Below are 10,490 nucleotides of genomic sequence, written 5' to 3' on the forward strand. Positions count from 1 at the left end.
GGTGATATGGTATGCTCCTATAATACCACGGTTGAAACGTCTGTTCAGGAACAAAGAGCATGCCAAGTTGTTGCGATGGCACAAAGAGTACCGTAAGTCGGACGGGGAGTTGAGACACCCCGCAGATGGAACGCAATGGAGAAAGATTGACAGAGAGTTCAAAGATTTTGCAGCTGACCCCGTAATTTGTATTTTTAATATTTTGAATTGAATTAGTTTTATTTTTCTGAATTTTTTGATATATTATTTCTATTTTTAAGATTTTGAATTGAATTAGTTTTATTTTTCTGAATTTTTTGATATATTATTTCTATTTTTAAGATTTTGAATTGAATTAGTTTTTTTTTCTGAATTTTTTGATATATTATTTGTATTTTTAAGATTTTGAATTGAATTAGTTTTATTTTTCACATTTAATTTCGAAATAATTTCGAAAAAGGCCTTTAGTCGCGGTTGGCCTGGCCAACCGCGACTAAAGGTCATTTTCCGCGGGAACCGCAAATGGGGCGAAAAATGGGCTTTAGTCGCTCGGTTGGGGTCACCAACCGCGACTAAAGGGTGACCTTGAGTCGCGGTTGTTGTCCCCAACCGCGACTAAAGCCCATTTGGTATAAAAACTCGCGCCCTCGCCCGCGCACTTCATCTTCTTCGCAGACTCGTCGCCTCTTCGCCTCTTCCGCGCCGAAGGCCTGCCGCCGTGTCGCCCTCGCCCTCGACAACGCCGCCCGCCGTCGTCCTCGCGCGCCGGCCGCCCGTCGCCGCCGCCCCGTCGTCGTCCTCGCGCGCCCCGGCCGCCCCGTCCTTCGAATTCCTCGCCGTACGTCGTCACCGCCCCGCCCGGCCCACGCGCGCCGCCCCTCTCGCCCACGCCGCCGCCACTATCACCGCGCGCCGGCCGCTATCACCGGCCGCCCTCGCCACCGCGCCCGCCGCCTCTCGCTCGCCGCCCTCAACGGCGCCGCCTCGCTCGCCCACGCGCGCGGCCGGCGGTGTACGAGAGATGAGGAGATCGAGACGAAGGGCCGTGGCCGGCGCCGCCCCTTTTTTTTTGTTTTTATTAATTATCTCACAATTTGTTAATTAAAATTGTACACTAAAATTTGACTTAAAAAAGATTGTGTAAAGAAAACTAAAATTTGACTTAAAAAATTAAAATTGACTTAAAAAAGATTGTGTAAAAAAACTAAAATTTGACTTAAAAAGATTGTGTAAAAAAATAACCACCGCGCGTATACGGAGGGGGCAGCGAGCCCTCGTCGCCCGTCCGTATACGAGCGGTGTTTTTTTTTTGGGTCGAGAGGCGGCACCACCATCGCCTTTTCGCCACCGCCGCCCTTTCGCCACCGCCCTTTCGTCACCGACCCCGCGTGTATACGGAGGGGCGGCGAGGCCCTCGCCTCCCCTCCTTATACGCGCCGGCCGCCGGTGTTCGCGGCGAGGCGGCGCCACCGCCACCGCCGCCCCCCTTTCGCCACCGCCACCGCGCGCCCAGCTTCCGCCGCCCCCCTTTCGCCACCGCGGCCCCGCATATATGCATGTGTTGTGTCTCGACTCCGACTCCGCGTGCACCCCTTCCTCGCCCCCTCCTTTTGCCACCGCCCTTTCGCCACCGCCACCGCCCCCCTTCTTCACTTAATTAATTTGTTTGGACTACATGTTTTCAGGACTGACATATGGCGGACGATAGAGCTGACCCGATTCTGGACAACTATGATCCGGACCTTGAAGAACATATGTTCGGCATCATAAAAGGCGATATTCTATATGTGCCGACCGGACAAGAAGAAGATGATATCTCTTCTTATCTGAACCTTGAGGGTGAAGATGAAGGGCGCCGTCAGCAAGATGATGCCGAAGAAACGTCGATAAACGACGATCTTCAATTGGAAGTAGCAACCACCTCCGGCGCCGAGGTATATATATACATTGAGCCTCTGGTGATACAAACTAACTGATTTGAATAAATGTGTGTGTACTAACGCGCGCGACTCTCTTTCTTATTTTAGCCCTCGGCCGGATCGTCGAAAAAATCGAGTACGTCGTCAAAGCGTGGCGCAACCAAGACGATGAAACCAAACGAAACATGCACCATCGAGGTTGTCGATGAAGAAACCGGCAGGCCGCTGGAGCCCAGCAAGAACGCCACCAAGTTTATCAGCCAATGCGGAGCCGTTGTTAGAGACAACGTCTCGATCACCGTCCAGGAGTGGAATGAGCCAAAGAAGGCACGTCTTGGTTTCACTTTTGTCGATAAGAGAACAAAAAAAGATTGCTTCAACAAGCTTATGGAACATTTCGTTCTACCTCCGGAATACCGCAAATACGATGAGAAGGGTAACAAGATTCAGGAAAACAAGGAGAGGTGCAAGCTAGTCAAACAGTTCGCTCTTTCTAAGATGGCCAACGCATTCCGGAAATACAAGCAAAATCTAGCCCATGACTTTGTCAAGCAGGGCAAGACTCCGGATTTCAAAGGACAATATGAGAAACTGCAACATGATTGGCCAGAATTTGTGAAGCAAAAGAAATCGGAGCAGTTCCTTGAAATATCGAAAAAAATAAGGAGAATGCGGCCAAGAAGGAGTACAATCATATTATGGGGCCAGGAGGGTATCGCTTTTGGCAGCCTAAGTGGGAGAAGATGGAGAACGAGCTGAGGCGCGAGGAATCCGTCCAGGTACGGAGGGATGGGACCCAAGGGCCAAAAGCTGGTGGTACGGGCATGGGGGATCGCTGAACCCGGAGACAGGGGAGTGTGTTTATCAGGGCAAAATAATTAAACCCACCCAAAAGCTTATTGAGGCAATGAGGGATGCTCAAGAGGGGAGGATCAAGTTCAACAGAGAGAACGACGCCCTGACAAAAGCCCTCGGGAATCCTGAACACGGAGGACGTGTACGAGGCATGGGGCCCATTCCGTGGAAAGTAGGGTTCCTGTAACGATGACCCGTACGGTTACAGAAGCCGTAAGAGAAAGATGGATCGGGATGCAGATGTTGTGGCGAAGTTGGTAACGGAAATGGATGTGATGAAGAAAACCGTGAGTGTACTAGTAGCCGAAAGAGATGCAGCTCGGGCGCAGCATGAAGATCATCCAATGGATCTCGGAAGCCAGCAGCGGAGAAGAAGCAGCGTGGCTTCCACGGAGGCCTCACCGGCTGGTGCACCGACGATCGAAATTATCGCACCGAGCCTCTGGTGGTCGAAATTACTGCACCGGAGCCTCCTCGCTACCCCGTGGACGATATAAAGGAGATGAAAGCATGTCATCTGTATTATCCTATTGGGAACATGTCCATGAAGGTAGCCATCGGCAGTGCTTTACCACCTGGAGCACTCCACCACAACAACCCCATTCAAGATGGCTATGCTCGTGTCACGGTGGAGGAGATAGTCCAAGGGTTTGAGGACCTGGACATTGACATTGCTACACCTGAAGGGGTGAAAAGACTTGGAGATGTCAAGCGCCAGTTCATTCTATGGCAGAAGAAATTTATCAAGTTTCCAGGCGAGGCGCCAACAAGTCCACCCCCCTACGGTGGTGGTGGTGGCGGTGGCGGTGGCGGTGGCGGTGGCGGTGACGGTGGCGGTGGCGGTGGTGGTGGTGGTGCTTCACCTACACCTCCTTCACGTCAGCCGACGCCGCCCCCCAATTCACCTCCGGCGGGTAGCGACGCCGCCCCCGATCCTCGTCCGGCGGGTGATCGACACCGCCCCCAATCCACCTCCGGCGAAGAAGCAGAAGCAGTCCTGGGTTATTAACCCGGACCCTTATGTACCTAGAACCACAAAGATACCAGAGCCATCACTGAAGCCTCTCCCCACAAGGCCTTGGGAACGTAGTGCCGAGGAAGTCGACGCACACGCGGCTGCTGAATATGAGAAATGGAAGGCGGACTGCAAGAAGAAAAGAGAGCCCGAGCCCAAGCAAGTATTTTCTGACAAGGAAAAGAGCTGGGCTAAGTCATTTTTGAACACACCGTCCCAAGCCGCGAAGAATCTGCCTGACGACTATTTACGTGAACTTCGTAGGCAAGCACTCGCGTTCAAGAGGAACCAAGAGTTGGCGGAGAAGAAAGCCTTGGAGGAGGCCGAGAAAAAATTAGAAAGGGGGAAAGAAGTTGCCCAGCTCGGGGAACAAAGTAAACAATCGATCGCCCCGCTCATAGTGCAAGCCGCCGGTCCGGATGCCCCCGATATCATAGCAGCTGCGGCAGCACATGGATTGACTGTAACGAGTGCCAGAGAACAAGCGGCCGACTTAGGTATCACTCTCCGTGCACTGTTAGGCCTTGATGAGGCGCCAATGAAGGACGTAGTATTTACATATGTGAAGAATGGCCCTCTCGTCGAGCCTGCGCAGGAAGAGGATCTACCTCGACAAATGAAAGGTCTGCTAAATTGGTACAAGGGTTACATAAAACTTAAAAACGCCAAAGACTATATTTATGCGGAAGTTAGATATGAGCATTGATGACCCACAAGTATAGGGGATCGCAACAGTCTTCGAGGGAAGTAAAACCCAATTTATTGATTCGACACAAGGGGAGACAAAGAACACTTGGAAGCCTTAACAGCGGAGTTGTCAATTTAGCTGCACCTGGAAACAGACTTGCTCGCAAGAGTTTATCAGTAGTAACAGTTTTATAGCAGTAGCAGTAGTGAAATAACAGCAGCAGAGTAACAAAGACAGCAGTAGTGATTTTAGTAAACAGCAGGATTAAAATACTGTAGGCACGGGGACGGATGACGGGCGTTGCATGGATGAGAAAAACTCATGTAACAATCATAGCAGGGCATTTGCAGATAATAATAAAACGGTATCCAAGTACAAAGCAATCAATAGGCATGTGTTCCATATATAGTCATGCGTGCTCGCAATGAGAAACTTGCACAACATCTTTTGTCCTACCAGCCGGTGGCAGCCGGGCCTCAAGGGAAACTACTGGATATTAAGGTACTCCTTTTAATAAAGTACCGGAGCAAAGCATTAACACTCCGTGAACACATGTGATCCTCACATCGCTACCATTCCCTCCGGTTGTCCCGATTTCTGTCACTTCGGGGCCATCGGTTCCGGACAGCGACATGTGTATACAACTTATAGGTAAGACCATAAACAATGAATATCTTGATGAAGCAATAACATGTTCAGATCTGAGATCATGGCACTCGGGCCCTAGTGACAAGCATTAAGCATAACAAGTTGCAACAATATCATCAAAGTACCAATTACGGACACTAGGCACTATGCCCTAACAATCTTATGCTATTACATGACCAATCTCATCCAATCCCTACCATCCCCTTCGGCCTACAGCGGGGGAATTACTCACACATGGATGGGGGAAACATGGCTGGTTGATGTAGAGGCGTTGGCGGTGATGGCGGCGATGATCTCCTCCAATTCCCCGTCCCGACGGAGTGCCAGAACGGAGACTTCTGGCTCCCGCGACGGAGTTTCGCGATGTGGCGGCGTTCTGGAGGGTTTCTGGCGACTTCGACTTCCCTCTGTGCGTTTTTAGGTCGAGGCCGATAAATAGTCCGAAGGAGGGCGTCGGAGGCCGGCCGAGGGGGCCACACCACAGGGCCGCGCGGGCCCCCCCTGGGCCGCGCCGCCCTATGGTGTGGGGCCCTCGGGCCTCCACCTTACTTGACCTTCTGGCTCCGTCATTATTCTGGGAAAATAGGGCCTTCTGCATAAATTCCGAGGATTTTCCCGAAAGTTGGATTTCTCGCACAAAAACGAGACACCAGAGCGGTTCACGAAAACAGCGTTAGTCCGTGTTAGTTGCATCAAAAATACACAAATTAGAGGCAAAACAATAGCAAAAGTGTTCGAGAAAGTAGATACGTTTTGGACGTATCAACTCCCCCCAAGCTTAGCTTATTGCTTGTCCTCAAGCAATTCAGTTAACAACTGAGCGATAAAAGAACTTTCACGAACACATTTGCTCATATGATGTATATATTCTCATGCTATGGCTAATACTTAAGCAATTCATAATGAGATACATGCAAATAAGATCATCTAACAGCTATGCCAAACATGGAGAGGTACCAACAATTAATAATAAGCATCATGAATCATGTATATAAGCAGGATTGCAATGTTCATAAGAGAGTATGATAAAGTGGTATCTCGCTTGCCTGTATTTGATTGGCAAAACATAAATACCCGGGCACCTCTGGAGTTCATAGAAAGACTAGAAGTAGTGATTGTCAAAAGATAAATGCATCAAAGTTATACCACAATCAATCATATTTTGAGACAAGCATATTATACTAAGAATGATAGTTGTGCTCTCAAGATAGTGCTCAAAGAAATAATGGAGACACAACATAAAAGTAAAAGATTGACCCTTCGCAGAGGGAAGCAGGGATTAACATGCGCTAGAGCTTTTCATTTTTATAAAGACAGGAGTAAAATTATTTTGAGAGGTGTTTGTTGTTGTCAACGAATGGTAATGGGTACACCAACTACCTCGCCAACCGGACTTTCAAGAGCGGCTCCCATGAATTATTGCATGTTTATTTGGCACTCCTTCCAACCTTTCTTACACAAACCATGGCTAACCGAATCCTCGGGTGCCTACCAACAATCTCATACCATGAAGGAGTGCTTTTTTTATTTTAGTTTTATTATGATGATGACACTCCCCCCAACCTTTGCTTACACAAGCCATGGCTAACCGATGAAGGAGATATGCCCTAGAGGCAATAATAAAGTGGTTATTATTTATATCTTTATGTTTATGATAAATGTTTATATATCATGCTAGAATTGTATTAACCGAAACATTAGTACATGTGTGATATGTAGACAAACAAGAAGTCCCTAGTATGCCTCTTAAACTAGCTTGTTGATTAATGGATGATTAGTTTCATAATCATGAACATTGGATGTTATTAATAACAAGGTTATGTCATTGTGTGAATGATATAATGGACACACCCAATTAAGCGTAGCATAAGATCTCGTCATTAAGTTATTTGCTATAAGCTTTTGATACATAGTTACCTAGTCCTTATGACCATGAGATCATGTAAATCACTTATACCGGAAAGGTACTTTGATTACACCAAACACCACTGCGTAAATGGGTGGCTATGAAGGTGGGATTAAGTATCCGGAAAGTATGAGTTGAGGCATATGGATCAACAGTGGGATTTGTCCATCCCGATGACGGATAGATATACTCTGGGCCCTCTCGGTGGAATGTCGTCTAATGTCTTGCAAGCATATGAAAGAGTTCATAAGAGACCACATACCACGGTACGAGTAAAGAGTACTTGTCAGGAGACGAGGTTGAACAAGGTATAGAGTGATACCGAAGATCAAACCTCGGACAAGTAAAATATCGCGAGACAAAGGGAATTGGTAATGTATGTGAATGGTTCATTCGATCACTAAAGTCATCGTTGAATATGTGGGAGCCATTATGGATCTCCAGATCCCACTATTGGTTATTGGTCGGAGTGAGTACTCAACCATGTCCGCATAGTTCTCGAACCGTAGGGTGACACACTTAAAGTTGGATGTTGAAATGGTAGCACTTGAATTATGGAATGGAGTTCGAATATTTGTTCGGAGTCCCGGATGAGATCCCGGACATCACGAGGAGTTCCGGAATGGTCCGGAGAATAAGATTCATATATAGGATGTCATTTTATGTGAAATAAAATGTCGCGGAAGGTTCTATGGAAGGTTCTAGAAGGTTCTAGAAAAGTCCGGAAGAAACCATCAAGGAAGGTGGAGTCCACATGGGACTCCACCACCATGGCCGGCCAGCCCTAGATGGGGTGGAGTCCCAAGTGGACTCCACCATAGGGGGCCGGCCACCCCCCACATGGGAGGTGGGAATCCCACCTTTGGGTGGGAGTCCTAGTTGGGCTAGGTTTCCCCCTCCTATGGAAGGTTTTGGTTTCGGGTCTTATTCGAAGACTTGGACACCAACACTTGGGATCCACCTATATAATGAGGGGCCAAGGGAGGGGGCCGGCCACCCCAAGACCAGAAGCTGGCCGCCCCCCTTGAATGGCCGGCCACCCCCTCCCAAACCCTAGCTTTGCTCCTCCACTCCATATTGCCCGCGTAGCTTAGCGAAGCTCCGCCGGACTTCTTCACCGCCACCGACACCACGCCGTCGTGCTGTCGGATTCAAGAGGAGCTACTACTTCCGCTGCCCGCTGGAACGGGGAGGTGGACGTCGTCTTCATCAACAACCGAACGTGTGACCGAGTACGGAGGTGCTGCCCGTTCGTGGCGCCGGAACCGATCGTGATCAAGATCTTCTACGCGCTTTTGCAAGCGGCAAGTGATCGTCTACCGCAGCAACAAGAGCCTCCTCTTGTAGGCTTTGGAATCTCTTCAAGGGTGAGACTCGATACCCTCTCGTTGCTACCGTCTTCTAGATTGCATCTTGGCTTGGATTGCGTGTTCGCGGTAGGAAAATTTTTGTTTTCTATGCAACGTTATCCTACAGTGGTATCAGAGCCAGGTCTATGCATAGATGGTTGCACGAGTAGAACACAATGGTTTGTGGGCGTTGATGCTCTTGTTATCTTTAGTTTGAGTACTTTGCATCTTTATGGCATAGTGGGATGAAGCGGCTCGGACTAACTTTACATGACCGCGTTCATGAGACTTGTTCCTCGTTCGACATGCAACTTGTATTGCATAAGAGGCTTTGCGGGTGTCTGTCTCTCCTACTATAGTAAAGATTCAATTTACTCTTCTATTGACAACATTAGTATCAACGTTGTGGTTCATGTTCGTAGGTAGATTAGATCTATAACGAAAACCCTAAACCACGTAAAATATGCAAACCAAATTAGAGAGCGTCTAACTTGTTTTTGCAGGGTTTGGTGATGTGATATGGCCATAATGTGATGATGAATATGTATGAGATGATCATTATTGTATTGTGGCAACCGGCAGGAGCCTTATGGTTGTCTTTAATTTTCATGTTGAGTAGTATTTCAAAGAAGTTGTAATAGTTGCTACATGAGGTGAACAACCATGAAGACGGCGCCATGAACCTTGACGCTACGCCGACGATGATGGAGATCATGCCCGTTGATGATGGAGATCATGTCCGTGCTTTAGAGATGAAGATCGAAGGCGCAAAGACAAAAGGGCCATATCATATCACATATGAACTGCATGTGATGTTAATCCTTTTATGCATCTTATTTTGCTTAGATCGCGACGGTAGCATTATAAGATGATCCCTCACATTAATATCAAGATAATAAAGTGTTCTTCCCTCGTATGCACCGTTGCATTGTTCGACGTTTTGAAGCATCTCGTGATGATCGGGTGTGATAAACTCGACATACAACGGTGTAAGCCATGTTGCACACGCGGAATACTTGGGTTTGCTTGACGAGCCTAGCATGTACAGACATGGCCTCGGGACAACGGAAACCGAAAGGTTGAACACGAGTCATATGGATGATATGATCAACATGTTGATGTTCACCATTGAAGCTACATCATCTCACGTGATGATCGGTTTTGGTGTAGTGGATTTGGATCGTGTACCACTTAACAACTATGAGGGATGTTGTATTAAGTGAGAGTTCATTAGTAATTAGATTAAAACATGAACTAATTATCATAAACATAGTCTGAGTAGTATTTTGAATTAATTTTGTAGTATTGGCATCCGTTTACTACTATGCGCTAGTCTTGTTATTGAGATAGAAATACTGTTAAAATCTGACAAGAAACTTTACGGATTGGTACCGTATTGTTAAAGAATCAAGAGTTGATTAAGTCCTATTGCAAACTTTTAGTAAACCTCACATTGTTGATTCAAATAGCTATGGTTCCAATTAGTACCTAAAGTTATCTTGTCTCCGTGAAACTTGAAGTTCAAATCTGTTTGAAAAGTAAGGAGCTGAAAATTTAGTTTTCAGAAATAATGAAGGTACGAGATATATGTGATATCTAAGACCTTATTGCAAGATGATAGAATATAAAATTGGTGAGACTACATAAACTCATAAGTTTTATGGGAATGTACGAAGGTTGAAGACGCAAGGCGTCCCAATCCTCCAACTATTGGGGCACTAACGATATTCGCATATCCATGAAGTGATTGTCCTTAGTATGCACCGTTGCTAAGACTCGTCGTTTCGAAGCATCACGTGATGATCGGGTGTTATAGATTCTACGTGTGCTTCCAACGGGTGCAAACCAGATTTGCATATACGAATACTAAGGTTTAAACTTTATGAGCCTAGCATGTACAGACATGGTCTCAGAAAGTTATCATGAATTGATGGATAAAATTATGAGTGAAATTGTTCATCGTATTACAAAGTTACTAATAGTGAAATCTGAAACACTTGTCATATGATGATCAACTTCAAAGTAAGAACCTCAAGGTTATTGGTATTTGACCAACAAACCTAGAAGTTATTGATGTTGAAATGTTTTTCTGAATAATGAGGAAAGCTAAAAGAGAAACTGCAAAAGATAT

Source organism: Lolium perenne, chromosome 1 (genome assembly GCF_019359855.2).
Source record: "Lolium perenne isolate Kyuss_39 chromosome 1, Kyuss_2.0, whole genome shotgun sequence".
NCBI classification, from domain to species: Eukaryota; Viridiplantae; Streptophyta; class Magnoliopsida; order Poales; family Poaceae; genus Lolium; species Lolium perenne.